This window comes from Gorilla gorilla, chromosome 10 (genome assembly GCF_029281585.2).
Source record: "Gorilla gorilla gorilla isolate KB3781 chromosome 10, NHGRI_mGorGor1-v2.1_pri, whole genome shotgun sequence".
Lineage (NCBI taxonomy): Eukaryota > Metazoa > Chordata > Mammalia > Primates > Hominidae > Gorilla > Gorilla gorilla.
In genome coordinates this window covers 129,726,296-129,745,548 of record NC_073234.2, presented here as the reverse complement: position 1 = coordinate 129,745,548, position 19,253 = coordinate 129,726,296, and positions in this window count along the sequence as shown.

The following is a 19,253-nucleotide window of genomic DNA, read 5'->3' as shown; positions in this document are numbered from 1 at the left end:
TAAAGTGCTTAGCACAGAGCCTGGTGTATTAGTCTGTTCTCAGCTGCTAATAAAGACATACCTGAGACTGGGTAATTTATAAAGAAAAAGAGATTTGATGGACTCACAGTTCCACATGGCTCGGGAGGCCTCACAATCATGGTGGAAGACAAAGGTGGAGCAAAAGCCCGTCTTACATGGTGGGAGGGCAGGGAGCTTGTGTAGGGGAACTGCCCTTTATAAAACCATCAGATCTCGTGAGACTTATTCACTATCACGAGAACAGCATGGGAAAGACCCGCCCCATGATTCAATTATCTCCTACTGGGTCCTTCCCAGGACACGTGGGGATTATGGAAGCTACAATTCAAGATGAGATTGGGGTGGGGACACAGCCAAACCATATCAGCTGGTATAGAGAAAATGCGCAACAGCTGTTAGCTCATGAAAAGATTAACTAGGATTTATAATTTTTTTTTTTTGGAGATGGAGTTTTGCTCTTCTTGCCCAGCCTGGAGTGCAATGGTGCGATCTCGGCTCACCGAAACCCCCGCCTCCCGTGTTCAAGCGATTCTCCTGCCTCAGCCTCCTGAGTAGCTGGGATTATAGGCATGTGCCACCACGCCCAGTTAATTTTGTATTTTTAGTAGAGGCAGGGTTTCTCCATGTTGGTCAGGCTGGTCTCAAACTCCTGACCTCAGGTGATCCACTAGCCTTGGCCTCTCAAAGTCCTTGGATTACAGGCGTGAGCCACCATGCCCAGCCGGATTTATAATTATTAATGCTGCTTCTTCTTGTCTTTCTCCTCTTTCTTCTCTGTTGGAAAATTTGCCCCTATAATCTTCTACTATTTTTATAATAGACCTAAGCTCAGTAGAGGCTAGAAAACATCACCATCAACATCCTCACCACCACTGCCACCACCACTACCATCATCAGTATCATCACTTTCAACAATAATTAAAACATGGCTTTCCCACAGGCATCATCTTAAATCTTATTTAAACATCTGACTTTAGGCCAGGTGCAGTGGCTAATGGCTCACACCTATAATCTCAGCACTTTGGGAGGCTGAGGCAAGAGGATAGCTTGAGGCCAGGAGTTCAAGACCAGCCTGGGCAACATAGCGAAACCTCATCTCTATAAAAAATTTTAAATTAGCCAGGCATGGTGGTATGCACCTGTAGTCCTAGCTATTTGGAAGGCTGAGGCAGGAGGATTGCTTGAGTCCAAGAGTTGGAAGTTCCAGTGAGCTATGACTGAGCCACTGCACTCCAGCCTGAGTGACAGAGGGAGACCCTCTCTCTCTAAAAATAATAAAATAAAATAAATAGCTGCTTTTGTAAGTGACTGTCAACTTTGGACCTTTGTGGCCGCAAAGAAGGAAGAGTAGCTTTTATGTCTCTAAAGACTGATTATCAGCACCTCACCTTTTCTTTTCTGACTTCAACTTCAGAACCCTTTTTTTTTTTTTTTTTTTTTTTTTTAGAGATGGGATCTTGCTTTGTTGCCCATGCTGCTGGAGTGCAGTGCCAACTCACTGCAGCCTCAACCTCCTGAGCTCAAGTGATCCTCTCACTTTAGCCTCTCGCATAGCTGAGACTATAGGTGCACACTACCATACCTGGCTAATTATTATTATTATTATTATTTTTAAAGAGATGAGTTCTCACTATGTTGCCTAGGCTGGTCTTGAACTCCTGGCCTCAAGCAATCTGCCTGCCTCAGCCTCCTGAGTCACTGGGATTACAGGCAGAAGCCCACTCGCCTGGCCAGAATTCATTTTTATTCCACTTAGAAAGAAGTCATGCATGTTAATCCTAGTGAATATGTTGATTTAGGCATACTTGGTTCCAGTTCCTAAAACTGTGAGTGTTGGGGTGGAGGAGACAGCCTGGTGTGCAAGTTGAAGATTGTTCCTGGCAGAGTTTTGATATTTTACTGATGTCCCTCCAGTGTTGATAATAGTAGTGGCAATAGCAATAATAGCTTTCATTTTATGTACCATGTGCTAGTCCCTATACCAAGCAACATGGTGATCGTCCAGTGTTACCCAGCTCATGGTGGCTTGTCTTCCATTCCACGCTGCCCAGACTCCTTTAGGGGATGGAATGATTCATGTCATCTCTGTCCTTTCCCATGGGCCTAAGAGAGGGAGGGACAGAGGGAGATGGTGGCTGGAGTGTGACAGAGCAGTGCTTTTGGGTGGTATGTCCTTGGAAATGTCAACCTCAGGACAAGTAAAGGAGGATTTGTAATCTTGTGGCTAAAGACTGTCTTCCTGGTCTTGGAAGCCCAGCTAGCCCTCTAGTGTGTGAGCAAATTATTCACTTGCCCCAAGCCTCAGTTTCTGTCTCTGCAAAGTGGAAGTGATAAGATCTACTCTGCAGGCCTGAGGTAGTGATAAAAGGAGAGAGTTTATGTAAAGCAATCATCAGGGCATCTGGCCCTCTCTACACATTTAATAACAGAGGCTTAAAAACCATAACTTCCCTCAGGAAGACTTTGCCGTCCTCATGACACAACCTCATGACATAACGAGTTAGGAGAATCTTCTCTCTTTTGTTTTTTTTAAAACATTAATCACAGTTAACATTCCTTCCTTCCTTCCTGCCTGCCTGCCTGCCTGCCTGCCTACCTTTCTTCCTTCCTTTTCTTTTTTTTCTTTTTCTTTTTGTAGAGATGGACTATCATCATGTTGCCCAGTCTGGTCTTGAACTCCTGAGCTCAAGTGATCCTTCTACCTCGGCCTCTCAAAGTACTGGGATCTTCTCATTTATTGAACTGTAGATTTTTTCCTGGGACCAAGAGAGCTTCATGGAGGCAGGATTGCTCCAGTCTTAATTGCTTGTATTTTCACCCTGGAAGGTGTTCACTATGATCTGAATAAATGGATTAAGAATGACTCACCAGATGTGCTCATTGGAGGACAGGGTTCTACATGTCGAGGTTGCTGTAGCAGAGGATTCCTGTGCTATGTCTTGCATCCTCTCTGCCCACCTCTAATTTCAGACATAGTTAGGGCAGAAGGCTCAATGCATGCTGACAGCATCCCACCTTGAGCTCCACCACAAATCTGTTTTTCTGCAGCAGGGCTATCTCTAAAGATGAGAGGCTCCCTCGGCCTGAACGCAGGCACGGCCCAGAAATAATGACTCTGGGAACACTCTCTGTAGAGTGGGTGGGGAGTTGGTGGAGAGAGGCCTCAGCCTCCTGTCCTTTGGTGGAGAGAGGCCTCAGCCTCCTGTCCTTTGGTGGAGAGAGGCCTCAGCCTCCTGTCCTTTGGTGGAGAGAGGCCTCAGCCTCCTGTCCTTTGGAGGAGAGAGGCCTCAGCCTCCTGTCCTTTGGAGGGACAGTTTGGAGGTACATTCTACACAATTCCTCAGAGGGTCCTCAGAGGCCTGCACTCTGGTTGCCCACAGTGGTAATCAGCTCAATAACTCAATCACTTGGCTTTTTCTCCTTTCATCCTTCTTCCTCCCCGAGATCACCTTCCAAATCCTCCCAAATCCTGCCCTCAGGGTGAGCCCAAACTAAGGCAGGGTCTTACCAGCTCTTACTAGGCCTTCCTTCACCAGCCTCATTGTATTCTCTCCCTTTTTCTTAAACTTTCTTTCTTTTCTTTTCTTTCTTTCTTTCTTTTTTTTTTTTGAGACAGCCAGCCTGGAGTGCAGTGGCCCAATCTTGGCTCACTGCAACCTCCGCCTCCCAGGTTCAAGCGATTCTCATGCTTCAGCTTCCCAAGTAGCTGGGATTACAGGTACACGCCACCATGCCTGGCTAATTTTTTTTTTGTATTTTTAGTAGAGACGGGGTTTCGCCATGTTGCCCAGGCTGGTCTCAAACTCCTAGCCTCCAGTGATCCACCTGCCTCTGCCTCCCAAAGTGGTGGGATTACAGGTGCGAGCCACTGTGCCCAGCCTCTCTTAAACTTTTTATTTTGAAATGAGTGTAGATTCACATGCAGTTGTAAGAAAACACAGAGAAATCCCATATACCCTTTACCCATATATCATAATACCTTGCAAAACCTTAGCACAATGAGGATATTAACACTGGTACAACCACCAATATTATGCAGATTTCTCCAGTTTATTTGTACTCACTTGTGGGTGTGTGCATTTAGTGCCATGCAATTTTATCACACATGTAGTATCTTCTACCGCAGTCAAAACACAGAACATTTCCATCACCACAACGATCTCTCGTGTTACTCTTTTATAACCACATACAACCCCTGAAACCCTTTTTCTAACCCCAGACAACCACTAATTAATCTGTTCATTTCTATAATTTTATCCAAGAATGTTATATAAATAGAACTACAGAGAATGTTATATAAATGACAAGAATGTTATATAAATAGGACTATTTCAAGAATGTTACATAAATAGAACTATACAGTATATAAGTTTTGGGCGGTTGGCTTTTTTTCATTCAGCATAATTCCCTTTAGATTCATCCAAGGCATTGGGTGTATTAATAGCTCATTCGTTGTTGTTTTTTAAATCACAGAGTAGTATTCCATGGTATAAATGTACCTTCTGGCTGTCTCCTCACGTGGTCTCTTCTCTGTGGGCACATGAGGGTGGGAAGGAGAGAGAGACAGAGAGAGAGAAGAGAGAGAGAGAGATCTGGCATCTCTCCCTCTTTCTGTAAGATTAGGGAACCCTCTTATGACCTCACTTGACCTTCATTACCTCCTTAAGGCCCCATCTTCTACTACAGTCATATTGAGGGTTGGGGCTTCAACATACGAATTTTTGGCAGTGGGGGCTGGGCAAAATTCAGTCAGTAACTGGCAGGCTGTGACTCTCAGGTATGGCCAAAGCTGCTGTCCGCAGGCATAATTTCTTCTTTCTCTTTAGGGAAGCCTCAGCTCTGCTTTTTAAGACCCCACACGAGCTCTCCCATCTAAGGTCCTTCCTGTTGCAGGCAAATTCTGAGCTCAGCTGTGATGTGAACTCTCAACCCCCATCTGATGAAGTGGGGCAGACACTTAGTGGACGTCTCATGCTGGAGAGCAATTCACTTAGCCTTTGCTTTATGTTACTACTCCAAAACCACTGGGAGAGGAGCCCCTGTTTTTATCCCCGGGGTCTGAGGCCCCTGGAAATGTCAGATATTATCTTCTACAGAGTTTTGAGAAGGGGAAACTGAGGCCTGAGTATCTCCAGAGTGGAGTCAGTGACTTGCTCAAGGTCATAGGGCTGTTTAGTGGCAGAGATGTGGCAAAAACCTGGGCAAAATTGTACTTGTTCTGGAACTCTTGCGTGCCTGCCGTTGGGTGCCTTGTGACTTCCCTGAATCCATTTCTTCTTCTTTTGGAGATGCCACCCCAATTGTTTTGGTGGGAGGCATTTATCTTTCTCTTTTTATGACTGATCTTGGCAGGTACGCAGATGTTGTCAGTGCCTGGTCCTATCTGCTGGGCCCATCCTCCAGGTCTCCTGCAGCTTCAGTGTGTAGCTCCTATGCAGGCCAATGACTTCCTACCTCCAGCAACTATGTCTCTCTGCCTGAGGTTTTTCTCTGGCCACAAATGTGTAATTGGCTTGTGTGTGGGTCAGGCTATAAATGCCAGAGAATTAAGGCCTCCTAGAGTGTCCCCTAAGCAATGAGAGACGGGAGTTGGTATGTAAATATCCAAGCCTTCTGTCCCCTTGGTGGGAAAATTTTTAGCATGTTCCACACACTTTCAGAGGGTCTCCAGCAGGGATCAGTTGCAAGCAAGCCTCAGTTGCACACAGAGGTGACCTACTCATTAGCACATTACTATCATAACACATTGGCTTCCTTCCCTTCCTCGTCTCATTTCCCAACCCCTTATCCAAATAAAGTGCTGCATCCAAATCCTCATCTCAGGGTATGCTTTACTAAGAAAGCAAAGCTGTTAACCAGAGAGCTTTCTCCTCCTTAGACAAGGGGCTAGGAGTAGCTGACTCATGGGGGCTTATAGACTTTCTTTCCCAGAGAGAGAATCTTGAGTGGAGAAATAGACCAAAACTACTGGTGCTCATTTAGTCCCTAACAAAACTCTTTTTAGTTCCTTTGATCCAGATCCCCAAGATTGCCCTTTGTTATGATTATCTTTGAGTTCCCTTTCAAATCTTTCATTCACAGTTTTACAGCTTGTGCACAGCACAATCCTAAGGGTAAGTCACTCACACTGATAGTCTATCTCAATGGTGCCTCTTGGAGTTGCACAGTGCACAACCCACCCAACTGTTCATGTGGTTCTGTGCCATTATATTTTTGATACATTCTCTTCTTTCAGGTTGTTCTATAGCTGATAAAAACTTTGATATGAAAATAACTTCAAGATCTTCTGTCCCAGCCCTTTGCCTTTTGTCAGTTAATGTCTAAGCCCTGGGAATGAGATAGTTGTGGCGTGGTTGCATCCTGCTGAAATACAATTCAGATATTCTTCAGGTTAAAGTTTGTCTAAAAACAAGAGTTCCAATGAGAAAAATTCAGCTATTGCAAGGGAAAATTGGGGCAGAAGATTTGACTTTGCTTTCTCAATACCAATTGTATAAGGGAGTTGAGACTTATTTTCTTGCTACTTTCATACACTTGAAACAAGCAGCCAGAAACCTAGCTATTATCAGTGGACTTTTCTAGCTCTTTCTGCTACCTGCCTCCTTGCTCTAGAGAAAAATACAATTGAAGGGAGAAAAGAGAGAGAGAGAGAAAGGAACTCAGTAAAAGCTTTTACATTGCTCTAATTTCTGAAACATAAAAGCTATTCTTTTAGAGTAAATCCATTTTTTTCCCAGTGGCATTATGGATAGAGAAATTCCTAGGAAAATAATTTGTCAAGTCCCGACTGATCAAAGATACATATGAAAGAACCCCACTTTTTTTTCTTTCCAAGGAAAAAACCAGCCCCCATCTAAGCTCAGAATGAATTGGCAATTCATTTACCGACTGTCAGATAAAGTAGCACAATCCCCATCACATCTTTAGCGGGGACGGGACCAGAAGGAAGCAATTCTGTGCCCACCGAGTGTACAAGCTGGGGGTATGTTAGTGATTAAGGGATCCTGGCCTGGGGGAGGCAGAGAGATATGACTCAGATTCGCCATTGCACCATAAATCTCCCTCTTTTATTCAAAATGTGTGTTTTATGGTCGTTTCCTGGCCAATTGCTGCCTTGAATAAATATATAACATATCTGGACTTAGCTTTTAGGCCCAGAGCTGGGGTTTGTCTTGAGGGCCAAGTATTCTTGATATTTCCAAGAGCAAGCAAGGAACAAATAATGAGGCGCCCTTTTCTTCCTGACTCACCAGCCACATCCTACATCAAAAATAAAAATAGCAGTCAGTGCTAATTGGGCCAAGAGAGACAAAGCAACACCTGGCCATTGGAGCTAACTTCTTGTGTTCTGCAAATAGGTTGCTATCCCCACCTGCTCACTCAACACCCCTCCACTAGGCACACCCCAAAGAGGCTGCAACCTCTGAGCATCACTGACTGCATTTGGTTAGATCCACTAACTCAGACATTTGGCCCAAAGATCTTGGCTTGAAGGATCAAAGGTTTACAAAAATAGGTTTTTAGGAGATTTCCATTAGTTCTTGAAACACCAAAGCCCGAGTTTCCATCCCATTGCACTGAGGCTGCCCTTTTCAGAGGTGGGCAAGGGAGAAGACCAATGACTTCACTCAATCTTTTCTTCCCCTTTGCCATCAACTATAATGGGGTGTGGAGCAGAAGACCCAGAGTGCTCCCAAAGCCCTGTTTATTTTGGGCTGATTACATGCTAAGCATTTTATATGATTATCATGCATAGGTCTCAAAACTGCCTTTGAGCTTTTTGGAAGTCAGAGCCAGAGGGAGACCTACTCAGTTAAAGGATTCCCAATATAGCCCTGTGAGGTGTGTAGGAAAATATTCTTATCCCTGTTTTATGGATGAGGAAATGGAAGCTTAGAGGGTTGTCAAATGAGACACCTAAGGTCTCATTCTTGGGATAGACACTTTCACTTTCTTCATTCACCATACTAGATACATTTTGTAATGTGCCAAACTACAAAGCCGAACAACCCCAATCCCTGCCCTCAAGTAGATCTCAGCCCAGTGTGACATGGACTGCTTTGTTTTCTGATTTGTGAGCATTAGCTCAGTGCTGGGCCAGAAGTGGGTGCGCAGAAACATTCTGCCTCGTTCCCCTCAGGCTGGCTGATCTAAGTTGGAGAGAATGCTAATTTTAATGAATATGCAGGAGTCACTGAATACTCTTATTTCCCGGCAAAAGTGGCGTTTCAGAACACTTGGTGGTCAGCGGAGATGTTTTGCAGAGGAGAGGGGTAAATCTTGAGTAACCTTCATGTTACAACACCAAGTCAGACCCTTGGTGTGGAGTAAGGCTCAAAAGATAAGAATGAAGGTGTGTGAGGTGACTACCTGGGCAGAGCTAATCAGACGGCCTGGAATCGAACCCCACCTCTGCCACTATTCAGTGATATCAGATCTGGTAAACTTTAATTTCCTGTGCTCCAGTTTCTTCACTTGCAAAATATTGATAAGAGGCTGTTTGTGAATTAAATGAGTGAAGGCACCAGGAAAGAACTATTTGCACAGTGCCAAGCACATTACAAATACTCAGAAAACGGCATTGGTCCCAGCTGTTGTGTACTTTTTACCTATTTCCATAAATAATTTGAGGCTGCTTGCAAAAATACATGCCACCCACAAAGATGACAATGTACAAAATAGTGATAAAGGCAAGAGTAATGAGCACCTATCAATGAGTTCCATTTGGTCTTGTGTGGCATTATTTTTCAAAAGGGCCACAGCAGTATTTTTACACTCCTTCTCCTTCAGAACATGGATGTGTCTATCAAGGGGTGGAATGTGATTCTTCACTTCATTATGGGTGGGATCCAGCAGCTTACTTCTGACATATAGGATGTGGTAGGGGGTTAATGTTACCCAGCACTAAGAGCTGAGATAAAAATAGACCAGGCACTAGGCTGGGGGAAATGGGGTTTACCTCCTCAGTCTGCAACCCTTCTGAAGCTAGATCATAAAAAGGTGGTACAACTTCCACCTAATTTCCCCCTTTGGAACACTTGCTCTTGGAAACCCAGCCACCATGCTGTGAGCAAGCCCAAACTAGCCCACAGGGAGAGACCGCAGGAGAGGACTACGTGGCAAGGAGTTGAAACCCCTAGCCTAAACCCAGCATCCACCATCAGCCATGTGAGTGAAAAGCCTTCAGATTATTCCATCCTCAAGTCTCAACATCATGGTCCAGAGAGAAGTTGCCCCTGTTATGCCCTGTCTAAATCGCCAACCTCAGAATCCAAAGGCATAATAAATGGTTGTATTACACCATGAAGTTTTAGGGTATTTTGCTTACGCCATGAAGTTTTAGGGTATTTTACTTCTTAGCCTTCAGAACTGGAACATTCTGTGTAGTTAATAGAAATATATTTGGCTCTGAGCTTCCTAGCTGCCAAAACAAGTTGAGAATTATAGTCAGCTATAAGAGCTCATGAGTTCATAAAAGACAAACAAATCGAGATGTTTGCAAAAAACCAGGAGCAAGTTCTCCCTTGGGTTCTTGTAAAGATGTTGCAGTGCTGAGTAATTTTTTGATGATGTTCTTCATGATACCATCATGGTAAACCCAACAGCAAAGATAATAGGACTGTTTCTCCTGGGTTCCCTAGATGTGCTACAAAATCCCAAGTCGCAATATGGGGAAATGTAGTGTTTTGGAGGCCAAAATGGTAAGGGCTGGTTATCAAGGTGTGATGGTTAATATTGAGTGTTAACTTGATTAGATTGAAGAATGCAAAGTATTGTCCCTGGGTGTGTCTGTGGGGTGTTGCCAAAGGAGAATGACATTTGAGACAGCGTACTGGGAGAGGCAAACTGAACCTCAGTCTGGGTGGGCACCATCTGATCAGCTGCCCATGTGGATAGGATAAAAGGAGGCAGAGGAACATGGAGAGACTAGACTGGCTAAGTCTTCTGATCATCTTTCTTCCATGCTGGACGCTTCCTGCCCTTGAATATCATACTCCAAGTTCTTCAACTTTTGGACTCTTGGACTTACACCGGTGGTTTGCCAGGGGCTCTTGGGCCTTTGGCCACAGACTGAAGGCTACACTGTTGGCTTCACTGTTGGCTTCCCTGCTTTTGAGATTTTGTGACTCGGACTGGCTTTCTTGTTCCTCAGCTTGCAGATGGCCTATTGTGGGACTTCACCTCATGATCCTGTGAGTCAATACTCCTTAATAAACTCTGTTTCATATTTACATCTATCCTATTAGTCCTTTCTCTCTAGAGAACACTGACTAATATACAAGTTCTCTGCAGGTCTTTTTTTTAAGGCTTAAATTATTTTTATTGATCAAAACATTTTTAAAATTAATTAATTTTTAAATTTTAGGCTTAGGGGTACATGTACAAGTTTGTTATATAGGTAAACTCATATCATGGGACTTTGTTGTACAGATTACTTCGTCACCCAGGTACTAAGCTCTCAGTGCCCAGTAGTTATTTTTTCTTCTCCTCTCCTTCTCCTCCCACCCTCCACTGCCCCAGTGTCTGTTGTTCCCCTCTTTGTGTCCATGAGTTCTCATCTTTTAGCTCCCACTTATAAGGGATAGCATGTGGTATTTGGTTTTCTGCTCCTTCTGCAGGGTTTTTTTTTTTCTTTTGGTGGAGTCTAGCTCTCCAGCCAGGCTGGAGTTCAGTCGCACGATCTCAGCTCACTGGAACCTCCACCTCCCAGGTTCAAGCAATTCTCCTGCCTCAGCCTCCTGAGTAGGTGGGATTACAGGCGCATGCTGCCATGCCCAGCTAATTTTTGTATTTTTAGTAAAGACAGGGTCTCACCATGTTGGCCAGGATCGTCTCGATCTGCTGACCTCATGATCCACCCACCTTGGCCTCCCAAAGTGCTGGGATTATAGGCATGAGCCACTGCGCCCGGCCTGCAGGTCTTTTAATCTAGGCAGACATTAATAGAAATTGGTTAGCAATTGAGGCCAGGCCTTTATCACCTGTATTCAGAGATGAGCCTGTCACAAAGGTGATTTGCAAGCAATGTTTGTTGAATGAATGAAGAATGAATGGCTAAACGTCATTAAAGAAAAACATCATTCATCAATGGAATAGAAGAGGAAACCCAGAAATAAAGCAGCACACCTACAGCCATCTGATCTTTGACAAGGCCAACAAAAACAAGCAATGGGGCCAGGTGAAGTGGCTCACACCTGTAATCCCAGCACTTTGGGAGGCCAAGGTGGGCGGATCACCTGAGGTCAGGAGTTTGAGACTATCCTGGCCAACATGGCAAAGCCACATCTCTACTGAAAATACAAAAATTAGCCAGGTGTGGTGGTGGGCACCTGTAATCTCAGCTACTCAGGAGGCTGAGACAGGAGAATCGCTTGAACCTGGGAGGTGGAGGTTGCGGTGAGCTGAGATCCTGCCACTGTACTCCAGCCTGGGTGACAGAGCAAGACTCTGTCTCATAAAAATAAAACAAACAAAGAAACAAACAAACAAACGAACAAAAGCAATGGAAAAAGGACTTCTTATTCAATAAATGGTGCTAGGATAACTGGCTACCCACATGCAGAAGATTGAAGCTGAGCCACTACCTCTCACTGTATACAAAAATTAACTCAAGATGGATCAAAGATTTAGAGGTAAGACCTCAAATTATAAAAATCCTAGAAGACAACCTAGGAAATGCTCTTCTTAACACTGACCTTGGCCAAGAATTTTTGGCCATGTCCTCCAAAAGCAATTGCAGCAGAAACAAAAATTGACAAATGGGATTTCATTAAACTAAAGAGCTTCTGCACAGCAAAAGAAACTATCAATAGAGTACACAGATAGCCTACAGAATGGGAGAAATATTCACAAAGTATGCATCTGACAAAGGCCTAATATCCAGAATCTATAAGAAACTTAAACAAATCAACAAGCAAAAAACGACCCCATTAAAAAATGGGCAAAGGACATGAACAGACACTTCTCAAAAGAAGACATACACATGGCCAACAAACATATGAAAACATGCTCATCGTCTCTAATCATCAGAGGAATGAAAGTCAAAACCACAACGAGACACCATCTCACACCAGTCAGAATAGCTACTATTAAAAAGTAAAAAACAACAGTGCTGGTGAGGCTGTGGAAAAAGGGAACGCTTATACACTGTTGGTGGGAATGTAGATTAGTTCAGCCACTGTGGAAAGCTGTCTGGAGATTTCTCAAAGAACTTAAAATAGAGCTACCATTTGACCCAGCAATGCCATTACTGGGTAAATACCTAAAGGAAAACAAATCATTTTACCAAAAGACTCCTGCACTCATATGTTCATCACAGCACTATTCACAATAGCAAAGACATGGAATCAACCCAGGTATCCATCGATGGTAGATAGGATCAAGAAAATGCAGTGCATATACACCATGGAATACTAGGCAGCCATAAAAAGAATAAAATCTTGTCCTTTGCAGAAACATGGATGCTGTTGGAGGCCATAATCCTAAATGAATTAATACAGCAACAGAAAACCAAATACCACATGTTCTAACTTTTAAGGAGGGGCTAAACATTGAGCATACATGGATATAAACATGGGAACAATAGGCACAGTGGACTACTAGAGACGGGAGGGAGGGAGGGAGGGAAGCATGGGTTGAAAAACTACCTAATGGGTGCTGGGCTCACTACCTGTGTGATGGGATCGGTACCATCAGCATCATGCAATATTCCCATGTAACAAATTTGAACATGTACCCCATATCTAAAATAGAAGTTGAAATTTAAAAAAAAATCATTCATGATGATTGTTCAAGATGGCAAAGCAGCCTGTTCAAGGTGGGGGAACAATCACAATAGGTGCAGGGACCAGTGTGAAGGAATTTTGCAGTGGGGGAGAGAGACTGGGCTCAACTCTGAATACAGCATGAGCAAGTGGGAATTTATAGCCAAGGAGCAGGGTTGGGGGTCAGTGGATGGAATATTACTGAAAGGAAGCATTAGGGCTCAGGGCGATTCTAGCTAAACTGACCTAACAGGAGTCTTGCTGAAGACAGGCCAGGGTGGTCAGACATCACCTGGGGAGTGGTGGAGGGTGAGGAACCTGGTCACATATGAAGAGGGATCAGATACAGTGATCAGATATGCAGCGTGAAGATACTGGCTAACCTGACTTAGCAGGGCTCTTGCTAAAGATGGATTTTACAAGGAAGTACACAGATTGGCCCAGGAAAAGATTCAGAAACCTGACTAAAGTCTGGTTAAGCCAATGATCTTTGAAAACATCAATTCAGACCAATCATTCACGACACGATTTCTTATCACAGAGGAGATGCAAGAAATACCCTGGTTAGAGGCCAGAAGTCAGCTTTGGAATTTATTTTATTTTTATTATCATTTTTTTGAGGCAGATTATTGCTCTGTCACCCAGGCTGGAGTGGTGCAGTGGCGCAATCTCGACTCACTGCAACCTCTGCCTTCTGGGTTCAAGCGATTCTCCTGCCTCAGCCTCTCGAGTAGCTGGGATTATAGGTGCCTGCCACCATGCCCGGCTAATTTTTTCTATTTTTAGTAGCGACGGGGTTTTTGCCATGTTGGCCAGGCTGGTCTCAAACTCCTGACCTCCACTGATCCACCCGCCTCAGCCTCCCAAAGTGCTGGAATCACAGCTGTGAGCCCCCACGCCCCACCAGTTTTGTAATTTAGAGAAGTCTAAGTCCTAATCCTACCCAACGCTTCTGATTAGCTCTGTGAACCCAGTCAAGATATTTAACTTTTCTGGGTCTCAGTGTATCTCTGAGACAGGGAGCATGCTCATACCTATTTAGTCACATAAAGGATTTTTAAAGGACAATCGTATCTATTTCATAGGGTAGTAAGAATCACGGTGAATTTTTAAAGGACCTATTAAAGGCAGGAGAGCTGAGGTTGGTTTGGCCTTTCCCTTCTGCTCCCTCTCTCTATCCTGAGGCTCGCACTCTCTCCCGGCCACTTGAGAAAGACAAGTTGCAGTTTCAAGTGGTTCCATTCCCCTGGGAATGGGGCACCAGGTAGGGAGCCAGCACCAGCCCGTCTTTCCAGCACTCAGGGCTGAGCTAAAAACAGGCCAGACCGAGGGTGGAGGAGGGGAGGGGTGACCTCCTCAGTCTGCAAGGCGTCCCTGCTCTTTGGGGAAGTGGGCCAGCCAGGGTGCCCTGTCCTAGAGGCCCTACTTCCTCCCCTCCCCCAGCATCTCCAGGTCAGGCCTCCTCCCCCCAGGAGAGAACTGTAAGTACTTTAGACAACAGGCCGATAGTGTCAGGAGAGATGGATGGGCCGGGGGCTTATCTTGCTTAAAGAGACACGACTGGCTGGGCCTGTTGCTTCTCCCCCTCCTCTTCCTTCCCAGCCTGTGAATTTGATTTTCTTTTCAACACACGCACACATGTGCACACTAACACACACAGAGTCCCTGGGAAGCCTCTTTCTGTCTCTCAATACAGCTTACCTCATCTTCCTCCCTCTTGTCCACTCTTCTCATTACGTATAAAACTCAGAACAACCAGGACAGAGGCAGTGATCTTAACGAGACAGAGTAGATTCTGGAAATTCGAGGTGGGGGCAGGAAGAAGGAAGAATCCACCCCTCCCCTTCAGCCGGAATTACTTTGTAAAAAAGGAAAAAAGAAAGAAAGAGAGGAAGAAGAAAATTGAGGGAAAGAGAAAAGAAAAGAAAGAAAAGAAAATCAATTTGTTCTCACTCTTATTTGATAGTCTCATCTACCACCCCAGACCTGGAGACTCATATTCTAGATTCTAGAATTCTATCCCAAAACACGATGGCATTCTTGGGTTTGGGGGCTGCAGGAGGCAGTGGGGAAGTGGAGATAGATGCTTAGGGTTTTAGCCCAAATTCTAAATCCAAACTTACAGGGACAAAAAGATGGAAAGATCATCAAAAGGATATTCTTAGGAAACTAGGGATTGTGAATGAGCGCAGGCAGTTTGAAGTACTGTCTCTAAAAAAAAAAAAAAAAGTGCACATTGCTCGGGCATGGTGGCTCATGCCTGTAATCCCAGCACTATGAGGGGACTGAGGCGGGCAGATTACGTGAGGTCAGGAGTTTGAGACCAGCCTGGCCAACATGGCGAAACCTCATCTCTACTAAAAATACACAAATTAGCTGGGCGTGGTGGCAGGTGCCTGTAATCCCAGCTATTCAGGAGGCTAAGGCAGGAGAATTGCTTGAACCTGGAAGGCAGACGTTGCAATGAGTCGAGATTGTGCTACTGCACCACCCCAGCCTGGGCAACAGAGCAAGACTCTGTCAAAAAAAAAAAAAAAAAAGAAAGAAAGAAAGAAGGAAGGAAGGAAAGAGAGAGAGAAAGAAAGAAAGACAGAAAGAAAGAAAGAAAGAAAGAAAGAAAGAAAGAAAGAAAGAAAGAAAGAAAGAAAGAAAGAAAGGAGAAAAAGTGCATGTCCCATATAATCCAGCAACCTCCCTTTTGGGTTCCTCCCCAGAGCAGTCATTCTCAACCAGGGGTGACTTTGCCCTCCCCGCCCCCACCATGGATATGTCTGGAGACATTTTTGATGGTCGTGATGTGTGTGCACAGGTACTCCTGGCTTTGGGTGGGTAGAGGCCAGGGATGCTGCTCAACATCTTACAATGCACAAGACAGGCCCCCACCACAAAGAATTATCTGGCCCCAAATGTCAATAGTGTTGAGGTTCAAAAACCTCTCCTAGAGAAATACCAGCACAGATGCACAGGAAAGAATGAAAAAGATGCCCAGAGAGCCTTTTTTTTTTTTTTCCAATAGCAAAGACTTGTAAACAGTTTGAATATGCATTAATAGGGGACTGGTAGGGGACTGGCTAAATGAATAAGCTTTGACCCTGGCTGCACATTAAAATCACTAGGGGATTGTAGCACATTGATGCCCAGGCCTGAGCCTCGGAGTTCTGATTCAACTCTGCTAGGGACGGGCCTTGGCATCCATATTTTATAAAGGACTCCTCCCTCCCCCACATAGAAACACACCCCTTGGTAATTAATATGCAGCTAGGGTTGAATAAACTAGGATTTATCTACCTTTAGGAATGCTATGCCTTAGTAAAAAAGAATGAGTTTGTTCTGTATGGACCTATATGGCATCGTTGAACAAAAGAAACCAGGTATAGCATCACATGTTCAAGATAGTGCTAATAAAAAAGAAAGAAAAACAAAGCAAATCAACACACTCCAACTGAAAAGTCAACATATTAATATATACACATGCAAAATAAGCCTATCTATTGAATGAGGTACAGAGAAAGTCAGGCATAAAAGAAGTTCTGGAAAGAGACGGATATTCCAAAATGCTATCAATGGTTACTTCTTGGGAGACAATGAGAAGACCAAGGTGAGGTGGGGCCCATATGCCCTTATCTGTAGGATTGAGCAAGAAGAACCTATTCATGTATTAATTGTATAATTATACTTAATAACAGGCTGGGCACAGTGGCTCACACCTGTAATCCCAGCACTTTGGGAGGCCGAGGCAGGTGGATCACGAGGTCAGGAGATAGAGATCATCCTGGCTAACACGGTGAAACCCCATCTCTATTAAAAATACAAAAAATTAGCGGGGTATGGTGGTGCACACCTGTAGTCCCAGCTACTCGGGAGGCTGAGGCAGGAGAATGGCGTGAACCCGGGAGGCAGAACTTGCAGTGAGCCGAGATCATGCCACTGCACTCCAGCCTGGATGACAGAGCAAGACTCCGTCAAAAAAAAAAACAAAAAAAAAACCTATTCATGTATTAATTGTATAATTATACTTAATGACAGGCTGGGCACAGTGGCTTACACCTGTAATCCCAGCACTTGGGGAGGCTGAAGTGGAGGGATGGTTTGAGCCCAGGAGCTCAAGACCAGCCTATGGAACACAGCAAAACCCCATCTCTACAAAAAACAAAACAAAACAAAACAAAACCCAAAAATTAGCCGGGCATGGTGGCACATGCCTGTAGTCCCAGCTACTTGGGAGGCCAAGGCAGGAGGATCGATTGGGCCCAGGAGGTCTAGGCTGCAGTGAGCCATGAATGATCACACCACTGCACTCAAGCCTGGGCAACAGAGCAAAGCCCTGTCTCAAAAAAACAAACACAAACAAAACACTTAACGACAATAGGAAAACAGGAGGAAATTGGGGATGTAGTACCTAGGGCTGTCAAAATCCAATGAGATGGGAGAATGCTAAGGGCACCAGGCCTTTCTCAGCTGAGTAGCACAAGCCCAGGCTTGCTCCTGAGTTTAATATCTGAAAGCAGTGACTTCTCACTTGTCCCCCCACCTCCAACTTCCAGCTTTGTGGCCGCCCTGAAGCCTCCATGTCTGCCCTGCACAATGGATAACTAATTGGAGCAGAGCTGACAGCCATTCCCTTTATTAATAAGTGTCATGATCAGGGAGCTTAAATGGCCAGACTTCTCTCTCTCTCTCTTTCTTCCAAGAAGGCTGCTGTCAGTGATCAAAGCTGCTCTGCATCTCTGGCTGGGGTGGGGGAATGCAAAGGGGGCTGGGGAGGTTGTCCCATGGCCAGGCAGCTGAAGATCCCCACCTGGATTCAAGAAGGAAGGGGGAAGGCTCAAGGCAGATAGCAATATTAGGAGTCCACATGGCTTGGGTGGGGAGGAATCATTCCTACTTTCAAGCATTGAGTCATTCCCCATTTATTGCAGAACTACTGTGTGCCAAGTCCTTTTCCTATGATGGGAATAAAGAAATAAAAAGGCATAATTATCTCTGCCTTGAGTGATAGAAATAAACAATCACTTATCTATTCAACAAGTATTTTTTTATGCACCAGCATTTTTTTATGTGCCAGCATTTGTTAGGTACTGGGAATGTGGAGATAGCAATAATAATAATGATACTAATTATTATTATTATTTCAAATACATGTATAACACATATTATGTGAGGTGCTATGTGAAGCTTTTAATATACATTTAACTCATCTAATCCTTATAATAATCTTATGAAGTAGATTTTATTCTTACCTTTGTACAGATGAGGAAAGTAAGGCACAGAGAGGTTAAGAAACTTGCTCAAGGTCACTCTGCTAGTGTGTGGCATGGCTGAGATTTAAATCCCTGCAGCTTGGCCCTAAAGCCTCCACTTTTAATCACTATTATGCTTTTGGCAAGATACATGAACATCATTCCTGCCCTCTTGGAGCTGAAATGCAAATGTATGGGAAGTCGGGGAGGTAGGGATAGACTTAGGTGAACACCTGTCAATATGGCTGATTTATGTCATGGTATAGGAAAGTTGTGAAGGCTGCTCTGAGGAAGTATTCTTTAAGCTTCAATTAGGAAGATAAGCAGGAATTAACTAGAAAAATAAGGGCCAGTTGTTCTCCAGGTAGAGGGTACAGCATGTGCAAAGGCCCTGAGGTGGGACTGAGCTAAATCAATTCTAGGAACAAGAAGAGGTCAGTGTGGCTGGAGCACAGGGAGCTGGGAGAGCAGAGGTGGTGAGGGCCAGTGAGGTTGGCAGAGACTGGATCACACAGAGCCTTGGAAACTGGTTGAAGGAATTTCTTCTCTACTCTTCAGAACACGGAAAACAACGTCAGGGGTTTCAGCAAGGGAGCATTGTGGCAAGTTCACACTGGTCTCCATCAGGAGGGAACATGGAAGATTTCAGTACAGCAAGTACAAATGTGGGGACAAAAGGAAGGGCCCTGAACCCAGGCAGGATGAGATAGAGGTCAGGATTTCCTGTCTCTTCATGCTCATCCCCATCCAATCAATATCTCCAATTCCTCCCTGCCTCCCTTCCCTCAAACACAGCCACTCAGTACTCAAGGGTTCTGTTTCTGCCCTGTTTTCTCACATGTGTTCACTGTGGCCTCAAATGATTTTATTAATGGCTGCTCTGTCTTTCTGAGTAGACTGAAGCATGGATGACTTGATACCCACTTTTGAGGCCTCCCTAGCAGATGCTGTCAGTTCCTTCCCTCAAATATATTTTGTTTCCTTGCCCTGATCAAGGCAGCAAAACACCCATGGAAATCCCAGTTTGTTGTTGTCAAGTACTTGCTTTCCCAGCTTTCCTTACAGCAAGATGTGGCCTCATGATTCAATTCTGGCCAAAGAAACATAGAAGAATCTTGTTGGGGGGCTTCTAATAAAAGTTTTCCTTCCTGTTAAAATACTTTTTTTTGTTGTTGGGCCTTTCCTTCCTGACTTGGATACTAGAGCGAAGTGTGATATTTGGTGCTGT